At 38.4% G+C, this 17,612-nt stretch overlaps 1 protein-coding gene across 3 annotated transcripts in view; it reads left to right on the top strand.

The window, feature by feature from the left end:
* CCDC122 (coiled-coil domain containing 122) overlaps positions 1-17,612 on the top strand; it is a 43,604-nt gene that overhangs the window by 1,160 nt on the left and 24,832 nt on the right. The window lies entirely within an intron of this gene.

Here is a 17,612-nt window from a genome sequence, read left to right as displayed (position 1 = left end):
ATACTATATATTACACAAATTATATATTATAGATTGGATACTGACTGCCATCCATAGTATAACCATCATCAAGGAACTTAGAAGAGCATCCTATCTTTGCCTTCGTGGAGGACTTTTCCAAATATGGATCTCAGGACATTCCACTCTGGACTTGCCTCCAATTTGAAATCAGTCCCTTAATTAATAACTGCTCTTTGAGAGTGATCCTTAAATCAGTTTAGAAAGTACCCAAGGAGGGAATTTGTTGCTTAGCCCACATCTCTTTATCTTGTCTGAAAGGATGGCTAAATTTGTTCTGTTTTAACTCAACATTTCTGTATTGTATTGTTGACAGTCATTCAAGAAATATATATTGAGATTCCATTTGCAGAAGAATGTAGTGTGCCAGAATGAGCATCCATCTGGAGGCCGCAAACCTGGGTTCTGCTTCCAGCCTTGCTGCTATTTGAATTGCACCTCTTCAGACCTCAGTTTACTTATATTAAAAAGAGGTGGTTTGACTGGATGACTTCTCAGGTCTCTCCCAGTTCTACTGTCCTGTAATTCTACTGCAAACAAGGAAGTGTGTGTGTGTGGATAATACAAAGATGTATAAAACTGTCCCTGCTTGCCATACAACTTTCAATCCAGTGTGGGAACTTTGTACCTGAATATATTATAAATGAAGATGTCATAAATGTCATAAGCATGGTACAAGCAAAACACTGTAGGAAGTCAGAGGAGGGAAAGCTTTTTGAATTTTGGTGTAATTAAAGGTTTCACAAGAGAAAGTGGCATTTTTGAGCTGACTTTGACTTTGATTTCTCATATATCAAGTGAGGTCAGTTGCAATGTACAAAAAATAAAGTTCTTGGTATTCCAAATCTGAGGAAGTATGGTGCAGTGGATAGAGTGCTGAATTGGAATTCAGGAAGACCTACTTTCAGATCATCCCTCAGAGTTGGGGAACCTACCACCTCAAGGCCACAGGTGGCCTTTCAGATCCTCAGGTGAGAGGCCATTTGACTGAGTCGAAGTTTTACAGAACAAATCCTTTTATTAAGGGGATTTGTTCTGTGAAGTTTGGGTTCAGTCAGAGGACTGACCTTGAGGACTAGAGGGCCATATGTGGCCTGGAGGCTGCAGATTCCCCACTCCTGCCTCAGATTGTTACTTGCTGTGTGACCCTGGGCAAATAACTTTTTCTTCTTTGAGCCTCAATTTCCCTTTTTTACATCTGTAAAAATACCTCCAGGATTTGTTGTGAGATGTTATTAAGCGTTTTGCAAACCTTAAAGTATTATAAAAATGTTAACTATTAACTATCTTTAGATGAATCAGTTCAAATATTTCCATTGTGGTACCAGTTATAGCTAACTTTTAAGAAATATAGAGGAAAATTTTTAAAACAAAATATAAAATAAAAACATTTTTAATTTTTATATTGAAAATAATTTAAAATTTTTCACAGATATGTAATTTCACGAGTTTGAGTACTCTCTCCACTAAAAAAGCACTCTATACTTTAGTAGACAGACTTTGAGAGTTACTGTGGTTGTAAAAGGACCATGCTATGATGTATGTAAGGAAGATCTTGTTATTCTTTTTTAGTTTAGTTTCTCAGGATCCATGGCCATGGGAATGTCTAGTGTCCAGGTACTAGATAATAACTCCCAGAATAGTCTCAAGGATTCTAGATAGTAGTTCTTAGAATCATAGTGACAGACAGTCTTAATGAGTCTGTGCCATGAGATATGGGAGTGACATAACGTGTTATTTACTATGCTTGCACAAAATGACGTTGTTGCTAAAGTTAACCTGTGAGCTTAATGTTGGCAAGATGCCTTTTTTATCTGTTGTCCTCTAAAAGCAAGTGGGCACCAGTCCCTGAAGGGGGGAGAAACCCATATGGGGGAAATCCATGGGGGAAAACCACAGGGAACTCATAGGGGAATCTGTGTGTGCCTCAACCAGCCTCCATTGAGTCTCAAAGGGTTTAGGGGAGTGCACAACCTGTGCCTGTCTCGATTAGCCTCATAGCGATATAGGCATATTTGCCCCCTCTTCTCACCAGCCCTTTCAAGAATGGTGATTAGGGAATGCTGTAGGAGCTGGTTCTTGAAGACTAGACTAGAATAAAGCTGATTATTAACCCCTCCAAAGCTGTCTGCTAGTCTGACAAGATCAAGAGTAAATCTGTTAGAGGCTGGAGTTTGAAACCTCCAGTGCCTCCTGTGTGTTATCTGTGAAACATATGATCACCCTAATGATGAACCTTCCTGAACTTAACCAGTGTGGACCTCAGACAACCCAAACCCTCCCTCAACTTAGCTTGGTAAGACCTGTTGGATCATGCACTTTGCTTTCCAGATCCTAGAGTCTTTTCCACATTTTGGGGAAACATGAATGCAGGACTTTGGTGGAAAAATGGTTAGAATATTCCACTGTAAGCACTTGGCTCACTTTACTTCAACTTAAAAAAAATGGCAATGTAGCATCTGCCTATTTAGTTATTACATAGCAACTTTCTGAACTTGATGCCACTGAAGCCACTCTAATTTGAGGGGAAAAAAAACGAAAATAAAATAAATAGACCATAGACCTAGACTACCATTGCCTAAATATAATCAAGCAGAAAAATATACAGAAAATCAGATTCTCTGGTAGGTGGTGTAGTGAACAGTGTTGGGCTGAGAGTCAGGAAGACCTGAGTTCAAATTTCTCCTCAGACATTTACTAGCTGTGTAACCTTGGTCATGTCATTTAAATGTTTGCTTCAGTTTCTTCAGCTGTAAAAAATAAGGTTAATAATAGCACCTATATCCTAGAATTGTTGTGAAGACCAAAAGAGACTGTGGGTTTGACACATCTTTGAAAACCATCTTCAGCATTCTTAACTGTTACTTGGATGAAAAAATACCAGAGCTGAAAAAAGAAGATGAAAAGTTCATGGAATTGGAAGAATCATAGAAGTTTAGAATTAGAAGGGATTTTAGTAATGATTTAGTCAAGCCAAATTATTTTACAGATTAGAAAACTGAGACCCCCAAGAGGGAAAAGTGCTTGTGCAAAGTTAAAAAGTTAGTGAAATACCAGGACTAGAATCAATCCCTCCTCACTCCCAACAAATTCAGTTTCCAGTATACCACATTGTCTTCAGTCTTTTTTCCTCTAAGATAAGACCATACTTCACCATCTTTGACAGATGAGAATGAATCTTGTTTTTCAAAAATCCTAGAGAAGGTGATTTGAAAACTTCATCTTGATTGTAAAGAGTCTGAGTTTGGTGACTGTGGGGAACAGCATGGCAAAAAAATCACAACATAGCAAAAAAAAAATTGTATTAAAGCAAGAGAAAAAATAAGTGAATGGGGAGCTTATATTTCCAACAGACAGAGAAAACCCCAACAATATCCCTATGAAGATGCCTCTAGGGGGGCATCTTAAAGCATTAATTAGTTTGAACTGAACTAGGTCACAGATGTACTTATTACAGAGTTTAGTTTTTTGTCTGGGAGCCAATTCAGCAATTGAGTTTTGTACAACAGGATATCACGAAGCAGTTTAGCAGTTACTCAACACTTAAGGATAGACAAGGGAATTCCTGAGGCTGGGTTCAGATAAAGGTTACTTCATGTCTTAAATTGAGAGACCTGTTATTCAGCCTGTCTTTATATAAACAAACTCTTCAGCAAAATTCCCTGTCTGCTGTCCTTACTTCTAAAACCCATTCTACTGTTAAACATAGTCAATCAAGTATTTTTAATATATACCTTAAACTAAAATTCAAACTCATTTCCTCTTTGATCATAAGAATTAGAACTGAAAAAAATTTTTAGAGATAATATAGCCTGAACATTTCATTTTAATGATAAGGAAACTGACATCCAGAAAGGTTAAATTGTTCCCCAAGGTCACAGTAGTCAGGAGAGATAGGTTCTGAACCCAGGTAAATTAATTAAAAAACAGTCGTTATGCACCAGTCACTGTGCTAGGTGCTAGGGATATAGACCAAAAAAAAAATGAAATAAACACTGCCCTCAGGGAGTTTATTATGTGTAAGTCCTTTGATGCTAATACCAATGTCCTATTATATCATATTGCCTTTTTTTTTCTACCAAGTAGAAGGGCAAAACACAAAATAAAACAGTCTCTGTAAAGTTAACCCTACATATACTCCCAGAGTCTATTAACTCTTTAAATCTAAAAAACCCCACAATTATTGTCTCACTTAATATGTCTAGAACTGAAATCATCTTTCCCTCATTTCTGTATATGGCAACATGATTGATATACCTTTCACCACACCATTGTCATTCACCCCATTTTCTGTGTTTGAAACCTCAGTATTATCTTCCTTCTTCCTCACCTTCTATGTATAATTATCATCCTACTCAGATCTCTGCAATCTTTCTTGTCATTGATTCTTTCCTTTCTATTACCATTGCCAACAGTCTAATACAGACTTTTCATTGTTATACACCTAGGTTATAGCAACAGATTCCATTATGTCTTCACATCTCTACTCTCTCAAGACAATGCACAGTCTCTGAACTTTTTGAGAAAACAAACTGTCTTTTGCACTTCTTTGTATCCATGTTGTTTAGTATAGTACCTGGCACATGGTAGGTACTTAATATGTGGTTATTGACTGACTACCAGAATAGTGTACTACACTAATCAGTCCTTCACTTCTTTCTTTTTTTAAAAAAACTTTTAAAAGATTATGTTTTCAACATTCATTTCCACAAGATTTTGAGTTTCAAATTTTCTCCCCATCTCTCCCCTCCCCTCACCCCAAGACACCATGCATTCTGATTACTGCTTCCTCAAATCTGCCCTCCCTTTTATCACACCACTCCCTTCTGTTATCTCCATCTCTGCTTTCCCATAGTGCAAGATAGATTTCTATATCCCATTACCTGTATTTCTTATTTCCCAGTTTCATGTAAAAACAATTTTTAACATTCATTTTTAAAACTTTGAGTTCCACTTTGTCCCTCTTCCTGCCTCCCCACCTATTCCCGCTGAGAAGGCAAGCAATTTGATATAGGTTATACATGTGTAGTTATGCAAAACACTTCCATAACAGTCATGTTGTGAAAGATTAACTATATTTCCTCCATCTTATCCTATCTCCCATTTATTCTGTTCTCTCTTTTGACCCTGTCCTTCCTCAAAAATGTTGACTTCTAATTACCCCCTCCTCCCATTTGCCCTCCCTTCTATCACTACCATCACCACCCACTTAACTCCTTCCTCCCACTTTCCTGTAGTGTAAGATAGATTTCATACCAAATTGAGTGTGCATGTTATTATCTCCTTAAGCCAAATCCAATGACAATAAGGTTCACTCTTGCCCCCTCACCTCCTCCTTTTCCCCTTCTTTATATTTCTCTTTCTTCCAATGTATTCCTCTCTCACCCTTTCATTTTATTTTTTTAGATATAATTCTTTCATATTCAACTCATTCAGTGCCCTTTGTCTATATATGGGTATATATGTATGTATATAATGCTGTCAACTATGCTAATACTGAGAGGAGTCTCAAGAGTTACAAATATTATCTTTCCATGTAGGAATATAAAGAGTTCAACTTTAGTAAGACCCTTATGATTTCTCTTTCCTGTTTACCTTTTCATGCTTCTCCTGATGCTTTTGAATGAAGGTCAGATTTCCTATTCAGCTCTGGTCTTTTCATCAAGAATGCTTGAAAGTCCTCTATTTCATTGAATGACCATTTTTTTACCCTGAAGTATCATACTCAGTTTTGCTGGGTAGGTGATTCTTGGTTTTAATCCTAGTTCCTTTGACTTCTGGAATATCATATTCCAAGCCCTCTATCCCTTAATGTAGAAGCTCTAGATCTTATGTTATCCTTACCGTGTTTCCACAATACTGGAATTGTTTCTTTCTGGCTGCTTGCAATATTTTCTCCTTGATCTGGGGACTCTGGAATTTGGCTACAATATTCCTAGGAGTTTTTCTTTTCAGATCTCTTTCAGGAAGTGATTGGTAGATTCTTTCAATATTTATTTTACCCTCTGGTTCTAGAATATCAGGGCAGTTTTCCTTGACAATTTCATGAAAGATGATGTCTAGGCTCTTTTTTTGATCCTGGCTTTCAGGTAGTCCCATAATTTTTAAATTGTCTCTCCTGGATCTATTTTCCAGGTCAGTTGTTTTTCCAATGAGATATTTCACATTGTCTTCTATTTTTTCATTCTTTTGGGTTTGTTTTTTTGGTAATTTCTTGGTTTCTCATCAATTCATTAGCTTCTGTATGCTCCATTCTAATTTTTAAGGAACTATTTTCTTCAGTGAGCTTTTAAATCTCCTTTTCCATCTGGCCAATTCTGCTTTTCAGGGCATTCTTCTCCTCATTGGCTCCTTGGATCTCTTTTGCCATTTGGGTTAGTCTATTTTTAAAGGGGTTATTTTCTTCAGCATTTTTGGGGATCTCCTTTGGCAACCTGTTGACTCACTTTTCACAATTTTCTTGCATCTCTCTCATTTCTCTTCCCAATTTTTTTCTCCACCTCTCTTACTTGATTTTCAGAATCCTTTTTGAGCTCTTCCCTGGCTTGAGACCACTGCATATTTTTTTGGAGGCTTTTCATGTAGAATCCTTACATTGCTGTCTTCCTCTGATTGTATGCTTTGTTCTTCCTCATCTGAAAGGATGGAAGAAAATACCTTCTTATCAAGTAAGTAACCTTCTATAGTCTTATTTTTTTCCCTTCTAGGGGCATTTTCCCAGCCATTTACTTGACTTTTGAGTCCTTTGTCAAGTGGAGGGTATACTACCCTAGGCTTTAGAGGTTTTGTGCAACTGTTCTCTGAGTTATCTCTAGGGACCTCTAAGTTCTCAGTTCCTCCAAAGGTTGCACAATCAAGGGAAAAGAGTTTACTTTTTTCCTGTCCTGTGCTCTTGTCTGTGAGCAACCAAAATCACTCCTTCGTGCCCTGGAGCTGCGATAGGATTCCCTCTCCACAATCTCCACCAACTATGCCATGCCAGCACTCCTCCTTACTTTAGGAATACCACTCAGGACTGAGACCCAGATCAGTTGCTTAATTTCCCCAGGGTCTTTAGGCCAAGGGCTCCAAAAGTGGACACTTCTGCTGCACTGGCTGCTGCTGCCCTAGGGCCAGGGCTCGGGCCAGACTATGCTCTCTCATCTAGGTGAAAGAACTTTCTTACTGACTTTTGAAGCTGTCTTTGGCATTTCTGAGTTGAGAAGTCTGGAAAGCACAGCAGCTGCCCATGATTCAGCTCCCTGAAGCCTGCTCCAGTCCTGTCTATGCTATGCAGCCCATGCTGGGCTGGGCTGTGCTCCACTCCAAGCCCAGTGCGATAGACCTTTCCTGTCAGCCTTCCAGGTTGTCTTGGGCTGGAAAAATGTTTCACTGTCATTTTGTGGCTTCTGCTACTCTAGAATTTGTTTAGAGTCATTTTTACAGATATTTTATGGGCTATAGGGGGAGAGCTAGAGCAGGCTTGTCCTATTCTGCCACCCTGGCTCTGCCCCCACTTTTTTCAATGGCTTAATATTGCATGCCAAGTAAGTTTCAGACTCCTTGCCTAGCAATCAAAGATCTATATAAATCTGGCCCCAACTTTTCTTTTTCAGCTAGCTCTCTCATTGCTCCCCCATATTCTCTGCTCTAGACAAGCTATAACCTCTATTAGTTGAACACATCCTACCTAATTTCTTCTCCACACCTTTGTTCACATCATTTCTGTTGTCTTGGGGGAAGGACTTATGACAAAGGCAACATTGGAAAGACAAAAATGAAATGATCCTGGCCCTTAAGGAGCTTACATTTAATTGAGGGAGATAATGTCATGCCATTTGACGTTCCACTGAAGAAACTGTGGCTTGAGAAGAGGGGATGGAGCCATGATAACTTTTCTTTATGTTCAGAGGGCAGTCAAGGAAGACATTACATATTTTCTTTGGATCTTGAGAGCAGAGCCAGAAGCAATGGGTGAATTTTGAAGAAACGCACATTTCAGCTTGACTTAAGGAAAAACTTTCTTTCATTTAGAGATTTATAAAGGTAGAATAGAGCATTCCCAAAGGTAGTGAGTTCCCTACCATGATAGGTCTTCAAGTAAAAGTTGCATAATTACATATCATATATAATAAATGACATACCTGCTTAGATATGGTTAGAACCTATGACCTCTGAAGTCCCTTCCAACACTAACATTCTTCAATTTCATGCCTTGGGTGAAACAAGTGCTGTGTTCCATATACCACTTTCTGAGGTGATTCCAGAGCATGCTCAATCCTCCCTTTCTTTGGTAATAGACATAAAAAACTAATATTCCAACATTTTTTCAACTAGTCCATGGGGACAATTACACCTCCCAAATACTGGTAGTGATTCTGTCATCTTTCCTCTGTGTCAACCACACCCCCAAGATTTTCCCAAAAATTCTCTTTTAGTTCTTTACCTCTCTCCTGCCTTTCCATTATAATACGTAAAAGAATAGGTGAGAGGAGTCTAATAAAGTTGCTCCTTCAGGAAAGTCAAATATCCAGTCTAAAAAGAATGTAAGAAAGAATGGTGTCCCTTTGACCTAGTAATACCACTACTAGATCTGTACTCTAAAGAGATCAAGAAAAAGGAAAAGGACTTATATGTACAAAAATATTTATGACAGTTCTTGTGGTGGCAAAGAATTGGAAATAGGATGCTCATCAACTGGGACTGACTGCATAAGGTGTGATATATGATTGTGATGGAATACTGTTGTGTTGTAAGAAATGGCAAGCAGGATACTTTCACAAAAACCTGGAAAAACTCATATGAACTGATGCAAAGTGAAATGAACCAGAACCAGGAGAACATTTTACACAGTAACCAATATTGTACGATGATCAACTGAATGACTTACTTATTCTCTGCAACACAATGACCTAAGACAATTACAAAGGACTTATGATCTACCTTCAGAGAAATAATTGATGGAATCTGAATGCAGATATATTGAAGCATACCTTAAAAACTTTATTCTTATTTTTTCGTGTTTTCTTCTTCAACATGACTAATGTGGAAACGTTTTGCTTGACTACACATGTATAACCTATATTAAATTGCTTGCCTCATCAAGGAGGGAGGGAAGAGGGAAGGGGAGAAAAAGAATTTGGAACTCAAAATTTTAAAAAATGAATGTTCAGATTTTTTTTACATGTAATTGAGAAAAGCTAAAAATGTGCTAAAACTTAAAAACAAAAAGGAATGGAGTGCCTCATATTTAATTGGAAATGACACAAGGAGTATTTTTTTCTTTCTTGGTATATAAATGAGAAGGGCTAAAGACTCTTCAAATGAATGAGAGAGAGAAAATGTTGAGATTCAGAGATTCTGCTGCAGTTTAGAATATTAGCTGGAATGGTCTCATGCTTCTGCTTAGCTGATAAATAGAAAAAAGACAGAAGTCTAGTACTGGAAGGAATCTCAGAGGTCATCTATCTCTCATTACAGGGGAATACTCCAGGACCTCTTTCAGACAGATGGTCCTCAATGTTCCCATTTCCATTATTTCATATACTGATTAAGAATCCAGGATGAGATATCATCCAACTGTATCAGTAAATACAAGGTACAGGGACTGTCCCCTGCTGAAAGGTAGTTTCACACGGAGCAAAGAGATTTAGTTTACAAAGCAAGTGTAAAAAGTACCAGTGTTTTATAGTCAATGGTGGCAATTCATTTTCCTTTCCTTTCTAAACCAGGCAGTAGATAAAACAGAAAAGGAATATTTCAAAATAGCAAAGCTGTCATGGGAAAGAGATGTTCTCATATTCTATTTACATATCCTTTCTCTCCACAATGGAGAAAATACCAATGATGACATAACTAATTTTGAATATATATACTTCAGAAGATCAATAGTCCTTTCCGCTTAATATTGTCCACCTTTTGGTTAGCATATCAGATCTCTATGAGTCTGTCAAGCCTTCATATCTATGCCTCTGCCTCAGTAGTGGCAATATTTACACAAACTGAGTTACTCCATACCAATTTACATAAAGTTTTTGCTGTGTTTCAAAATAATTAAAAATTCCTCTATTCCATTAAATAATGTCTACTCTACACACCTGCTCTTACTAGCTATTCCCCTTCTCTTCCAGCATCAACTTTAGTTTTGAAATATTAGATTCAAAGGAACCAATTTCATAGTCAAGCGAAAATTTGGCATATAATTGATTTATTCACCAAAGATTTTTGAACACCTACTTTGTGCAGTGCAGTCTAAGAGACACTGAAGATGTAAAGATAAAGAAGAATGCTAGGCCACAAAGAATTTATAATCTTATAAATAAGAGTATAAAGTACTGTGAGATTGCATGAGGGAAAGATTACTTAGAGAAGGATGAAGGAAAGTCTTCAAAGAATAATGGACATTTAAGCAAGACCTAAAAGAGAAAATATGGGAGTCAATAGCCAGAGTATATAACTTTCTTTTCCTTACTTTAGAGTTAAAACATTAAAACAACAAATAGCGCATGGTAGAGTGAAGAAAGCATACATGTAAATATGGTTGTTGGCAAGAACCTTCCTTCTTTTGGCTTCCAGCAAAATGTAGTATGTGTAGCTCCTCTGGAATGAGTGAGTGTATATAGCAACCTCTTTTTTTGTTTTTCTGGGCCAGAGCATCTTAAAAGGCCAGGAGTGTCTCTAACATAATGTCTTCTGCCTTCCACCAGGGTTTTTGATTGTGATGGTATAGACGGGGGTGAACCAACCTTATTCTTTTCTCTTTGGCTACATTGTTTGGAGTAGCAGTTCCCTACCTTTTTTTGAGAGTGAAAACCCTCCCATTTAAAAAAAAATAAATAAATTTATTTATTTATTTATCTACTTATTTATTTATTTATTTTTAGTTTTCAGCATTCACTTCCACAAGATTTTGAGTTCCAAACTTTCTCCCGATCTCTTCCCTCCACCCATCCCAAATACAGCTTGAATTCTAATTACCTCTTCCCCTACTCTGCCCACCCTTATATCACTTTCTCTTAACCCCCTTCCTCTATTTTCTTGCAGGACAAGATAGATTTCTATACCACATTCCCTGTATGTCTTATTTCCCAGGTGCATGTAAAAACAATTTTTAACATTTGTTTTTAAAACTTTGAGTTATAACTTCTCTCCTTTCCTCCCTCCCTGCCCACCCCATTGAGAAAGCAAGCAATTCAATATTGGTTATACATGTGTAGTCATACAAAACACTTCCATAGCAGTCATGTTGTGAAAGACTAATTATATTTCCCTCCATCTTGTCCTGCCCCCCATTTATTCTGTTCTCTTTTTTGACCCTGTCCCTCCTCAAAAGTGTTTACTTCTAATTAACCCCTCCTCCCATTTGCTCTCCCTTCTATCACTCTTAGTACCATCCACTTAACTCCTTCCCCCCACTTTCCTGCAGTGTAAGATAGATTTTCATACCAATGAGTGTGCATGTTATCCTCTCCTTAAGCCAAGTCCAATGAGAACAAGGTTCACTCTTTCCCTCTCACCTCCCCCCCATTCCCTACCATTGAAAAAGCTTTTTCTTGCCTGTTTTATGTGAGAGATAATTTACCCCATTTTATTTCTCCCTTTCTGCTTCCCCCAATATATTCCTCTCCTTAATTTTATTTTTTTAGATATCATCCCTTCATATTCAACTCACCCTGTGCCCTCTGTGTATATATGTGTGTCGGTATATACATACATACATATACACACACACACACACACACACACACATATACACACACATATATATATACACATGCACACATACACACATACACACACACACACACACACACACACACATATATATATATACATATATATGTTCCCTTCAAATACCCTAATATTGAGAAAAGTCTCAAGAGTTATAAATATTATCTTTCCATGTAGGAATGTAAACAGTTCAAATTTAGTAAGCCCCTTCTGATTTCTCTTTCCTGTTTACCTTTTTCTGCTTCTCTTGATTCTTGTGTTTGAAAGTCACATTTTATATTCAGCTCTGGTCTTTTCATCAAGAATGCTTGAAAGTGGTAGAGCCAAGATGGCAGAGTAGAAGGACGTACCTCTAGAAACTCTGCCTCCACAGACCATAAAATACCTGTAAAAAAGGACTCTAAACAAATTCTAGAGCAGCAGAAGCCACAAAATGACAGAGTGAAAGAGATTTCCAACCCAAGACAGCCTGGAAGGCCAACAGAAAAGGTCTATCATCTGGGTGTGGAGCAGAGCATAGCCTAGCATGTGCCCCACCATGGAAGGGACAGGACTGGAATGGGCTTCAAGGCACCACCAGCAGCAACTGTGATTCCCAGATTCCTCAATCCACAAACACCAAAAGCAGCTTCAGAAGTCAGTGAGAAAACTCTTTCACCTGCATGAGAAGGGAACAGGGTCCTCCTGCCCTAGCCCTGGCCCTAGGTGGCTGCAGCTTCCATTGTTGGAGCCCTGGCCCAAAGACCCTGGGGTAACTGAGCAGCTGATCTGGATCTCAGCCCTGAGTGGTAGCCCTAGGGTGGGGAGAAGGAGCGCTGGCTGGCATGATGGAGCTGGTGGAGGCTCTGGAGAGAGACTTCTACAGGCAGATCCTGGGCAGAAAAGCGTGCTTATAGTTGCTCCCAGACCAGAGTGCAGGTCAGGAGAGGAGTAACCTCCTCTCCCTTGATTGTGCCACCTCGAAGGAACTGAGAAATTACAGGTGTTGGGACTGGAAGCTCAATTCTGTGTGGACGGTCTCGGGCGGGTAAAAGTGGGACTTCTAAATCTTAGAGTCTTACGAGGCCCTCCATGAACAGCGGGGGTTCGAGAAGGTCAGACTGAGCTAGCTCGGGTATTTCCGCCTCTCCCCCGGAGATACCTGATGGGTGGAGTCTCCCTGCCCTCGAGGTTGTCCCGGATTGGAGCACACCTAGTTACCTAACAGCACGGTATTGAGATGCAAACTGTGTGGCTGAAGATTAAGTAGGATTGAGGAAGCCAGAAAGCTCTCTCTTAGCGAGTGTGGAGCCAAGAGGACAGGCTCCGCTCCTCTTCTTTCCTCTCTCCCCTCCCCCTCTCTCCCCGCTTGTACTTCTACTTCCAATCCCTTAAGCTTAGCCTCCTTAGGAAATCTCCCCCTCTTCCTCCTAAGGAAGACCCCCCCCCCTGCACTTGTAACCGATTCCCTGGAATAAAGCTCAACCCCTGTTCGACTCTGGAACGTCCTTTCTCTCATATGTGCATCCGGCGTGGCCAGCCGAAGACCTGGGACAGGTAGGAAAGACTCGGGTAGCCCAATACAGGCCTCTAGGCTTGGCATACAGGTACCCAGAGTATACCCTCCTCGTGACAAAGAACTTCAAAGTCAAGTAACTGGCTGGGAAAATGCCCAAAAAATCAAAAAAGAATAAGACAATACAGGATTATTTTCTTGGTGAGCAGGTATTTTCTTCCATTCTTTGAGATGAGGAAGAACAATGCTTACCATCAGGAAAAGACCTAAAAGTCAAGACTTCTGCATCCAAAACCTCCAAAATAAATATGCAGTGTTCTCAGTCCATGGAAGAGCTCATAAAGGATTTTGAAAACCAGGTAAGAGAGGTGGAGGAAAAACTGGGAAGAGAAATGAGAGAGATGCAAGAAAATCGTGAAAAGTGAGTCAACAGGTTGCCAAAGGAGATCCCAAAAAATGCTGAAGAAATTAACACCTTTAAAAATAGACTAACCCAAATGGCAAAAGAGTCCCAAAAAGCCAGTGAGGAGGAGAATGCTTTAAAAAGTAGAATTAGCCAAATGGAAAAGGAGATTCAAAAGCTCACTGAAGAAAATAGTTCCTTAAAAATTAGAATGGAGCATATAGAAGCTAATGAATTGATGAGAAACCAAGAAATTACCAAAAAAACAAACCCAAAAGAATGAAAAAATAGAAGACAATGTGAAATATCTCATTGGAAAAACAACTGACCTGGAAAATAGATCCAGGAGAGACAATTTAAAAATTATGGGACTACCTGAAAGCCAGGATCAAAAAAAGAGCCTAGACATCATCTTTCATGAAATTGTCAAGGAAAACTGCCCTGATATTCTAGAACCAGAGGGTAAAATAAATATTGAAAGAATCTACCAATCACCTCCTGAAAGAGATCTGAAAAGAAAAACTCCTAGGAATATTGTAGCCAAATTCCAGAGTTCCCAGATCAAGGAGAGAATATTGCAAGCAGCCAGAAAGAAACAATTCCAGTATTGTGGAAACACAGTAAGGATAACATAAGATCTAGAGCTTCTACATTAAGGGATAGAGGGCTTGGAATATGATATTCCAGAAGTCAAAGGAACTAAGATTAAAACTAAGAATCACCTACCCAGCAAAACTGAGTATGATACTTCAGGGTAAAAAAAATGGTCATTCAATGAAATAGAGGACTTTCAAGCATTCTTGATGAAAAGACCAGAGCTGTATAGAAAATTTGACTTTCATTCAAAAGCATCAGGAGAAGCATGAAAAGGTAAACAGGAAAGAGAAATCATAAGGGTCTTACTAAAGTTGAACTGTTTGTATTCCTACATGGAAAGATAATATTTGTAATTCTTGGGACTTTTCTCAGTATTTGGGTAGTTGGAGGGATCATACAAATACATATATGTGTATTTGTGTGTATATATATATATACACATATATGTATATATACATATAAATGTGTGTATATATACATACAAATACATATATGTGTATTTGTATATATACACATATATGTATATATGTGTATATATATATATATATATACAAATACGTATATGTGTATTTGTATATATATATATACACACATATATATGTATATACATATATGTGTGTGTGTGTATATATATATATACAGTGCAGAGTGAGTTGAGTAGGAAGGAATGATATCTAAAGAAATAAAATTAAGGGGTGAGAGGAATATAATGGGAGGAGAAAGGGAGAAATGGAATGGGGCAAATTATCTCTCATAAAAAAGGCAAGAAAGAGCTTTTTCAATGGAGAGGAAAAGGGAGAGGTGAGAGGGAAAAAGTGAAACTTACTGTCATCATATTTGACTTAAAGAGGGAATAACATGCACACTTAATTTAGTATGAAAATCTATTTTACACTACAGGAAAATAGGGGAGAAGGGGATAAGTGGAGTATGGGGGGATGATAGAAGGGAGGACAAATGAGAGGAGGGGGTAATTAGAAGTAAACACTTTTGGGGAGGGATAAGATCAAAAGAGAGAATAGAATAAATGGGGGGCAAGATATGATGGAGGGAAATATAGTTAGTCTTTCACAACATGACTATTTGGAACTCTTTAGCAAAACTACACATATATAGCATATATTGAATTGTTTACCTTCTCAGTGGGGATGGGTGGGGAGGGAAGAAGGGAGAGAAGTTGGAACTCAAAGTTTTAGGAATGAATGTTGAGAATTGTTTTTGCATGTAACTGAGAAATAAGAAGTACAGGTAATGGGTTTTAGAAATCTATCTTGTCCTACAAGAAAAGAGAGAAGATGGGGATAAGGGAAGGCAGGGATGTGATAGAAGGGAGGGTAGATTGAAGGAAGGAGTAATCGGAATGCACGGTGTTTAGAGTTGGGGGGAGGAGACAGATGGGGAGAAAATTTGAAACTCAAAATCTTGTGGAAATGAATGTTAAAAGCTAAAAATAAATACATTGGAAAAAAAATGCTTGTAAGTCCTCTATTTCATTTAATGACCATTTTTTCTCCTGAAGTATTACACTCCGTTTTGCTGAGTAGGTGATTCTTGGTTTTAATCCTAGTTCCTTTGACTTCTGGAATATCATATTCCAAGCCCTTCAGTCCCTTAATGTAGAAACTGCTAGATCTTATATTATCCTGATTGTGTTTCCACAATACTGGAATTCTTTCTTTCTGGCTGCTTGCAATATTTTCTCCTTGACCTGTAAACTCTGGAATTTGGCTACATTATTCTTAAGAGTTTTCCTTTCAGGATCTCTTTCAGGAGGTGATCAGTGAGTTCTTTCCATTTCTGTTTTATCCTCTGGTTCCAGAATATCAGGGCAGTTTTCCTTGATAATTTAATGAAAGATGGTATCTAGACTCTTTTTTTGATCCTGGCTTTCAGATAGTCCCATTATTTTTAAATTGTCTCTCCTGGATCTATTTTCCAGGTCAGTTGTTTTTCCATTGAGATATTTCACATTGTTATTTTGTCGTTCTTTTGGTTCTGTTTTATAATTTCTTGATTTTTCATAAAGTCATTAGTTTCCATCTGCTCCAGTCTAATCTTTAAGGAATTATTTTCTTCAGTGAGCTTTTAGATCTCCTTTTCTATCTGGCCAATTCTGCTTTTTAAAGCATTCTTCTCCTCATTGACTTTTTGAATCTCTTTTGCTATTTGGGTTATTCTATTTTTCAGGTGTTACTTTCTTCAGTATTTTTGTGAGTCCCCTTTAGCAAGCATTTGACTTGTTTTTCATGATTTTCTTACATCATTCTCATTTCTCTTCCCAATTTTTGCTCTACTTCTGTTACTAGATTTTCAAAATGCTTTTTGAGCTTTTCCATGGCCTGAGACCAATTTATATCTGTCTTGGAGGCTTTGGATGGAGGAAATTTGACCTTGTTGTCTTCTTCTTCTGTTTGAATATTTTGGTCTTCCTTTGTCACCAAATTAAGATTCTACAGTCTGATTCCAGGTTTTGTTCATTTACCTGGCTTTTGACCTCTTTGTTAAGGTAGTTCTCTGTTTCCAGAGGATCTGGGAGGTGTACCTTTACCATCTCGATTCCCCCCATAATCTGTGAGCCTAGAAGTCCAGAAACAACAGCTGCTGCTGTCCCTGCTTCTGCTGCTGCTTCTGTGGCTTCTGTAGGCTCCTCCACCCCTTCCACCACCTGGGGCTGGGCTCCAACCACTCTACCATCTCACATAGGTCCAACAGGTTTTTTTTCCACTGACTTTCTAATTTGTTCTCAGCATTTTGGGGTCATGAAGTCTGGAAACCTCCACAGGTGCTAGAGATTCAGTCCCCCTCCCCCCCACTCCCTTCAGATCCTGTCTTTGCTGGCATACCCATGCTGGACTACACTCTGTTCCCAGTGTGGCACAATTCATATACATTTCTAGTCACCCTTCCAGCTCTCTTGGGCTGGAAGTTTGCTTCACTCCATCATTCTGTGGGTTCTGCAGCTCCAGAATTTGTCTAGAATCATTTTTACAGGTATTGGCCTGGGTATGAGGGGAGAGCTGTAGCAATTCTCGGCTTTTACTCCACGATCTTGGCTCCACCCCCAGCCCTCCCTTTTAATGTTAAAATATTGTATTCCCCCCCTCGCCAAAATAGTGAGAATAACTGTGAAATTGTGATAATTAGTAAGAAAATACTTAATGAAAAAAGGCTACAATGAAGTCAGCTTTGTTTTTCAACAAATTTATATTTTCTTACATTAGTTTCTATGTACATTTGGACAGCAACAATATGTGTATTAATATTACAACATATACATGTATTAATGTGAGAGGAAGAATAGGAGTAATGCCCAGTCTCAAGGGAAGAAAACTTGGGTTTCAAGTCCTAGCTCTGTCGCATTTTGGCCCTGTGACTTTAGATAAGTTATTT

Source organism: Notamacropus eugenii, chromosome 6, assembly GCF_028372415.1.
Source record: "Notamacropus eugenii isolate mMacEug1 chromosome 6, mMacEug1.pri_v2, whole genome shotgun sequence".
Taxonomy (NCBI): domain Eukaryota; kingdom Metazoa; phylum Chordata; class Mammalia; order Diprotodontia; family Macropodidae; genus Notamacropus; species Notamacropus eugenii.
This window is presented reverse-complemented; position numbering and strand designations above follow the sequence as displayed.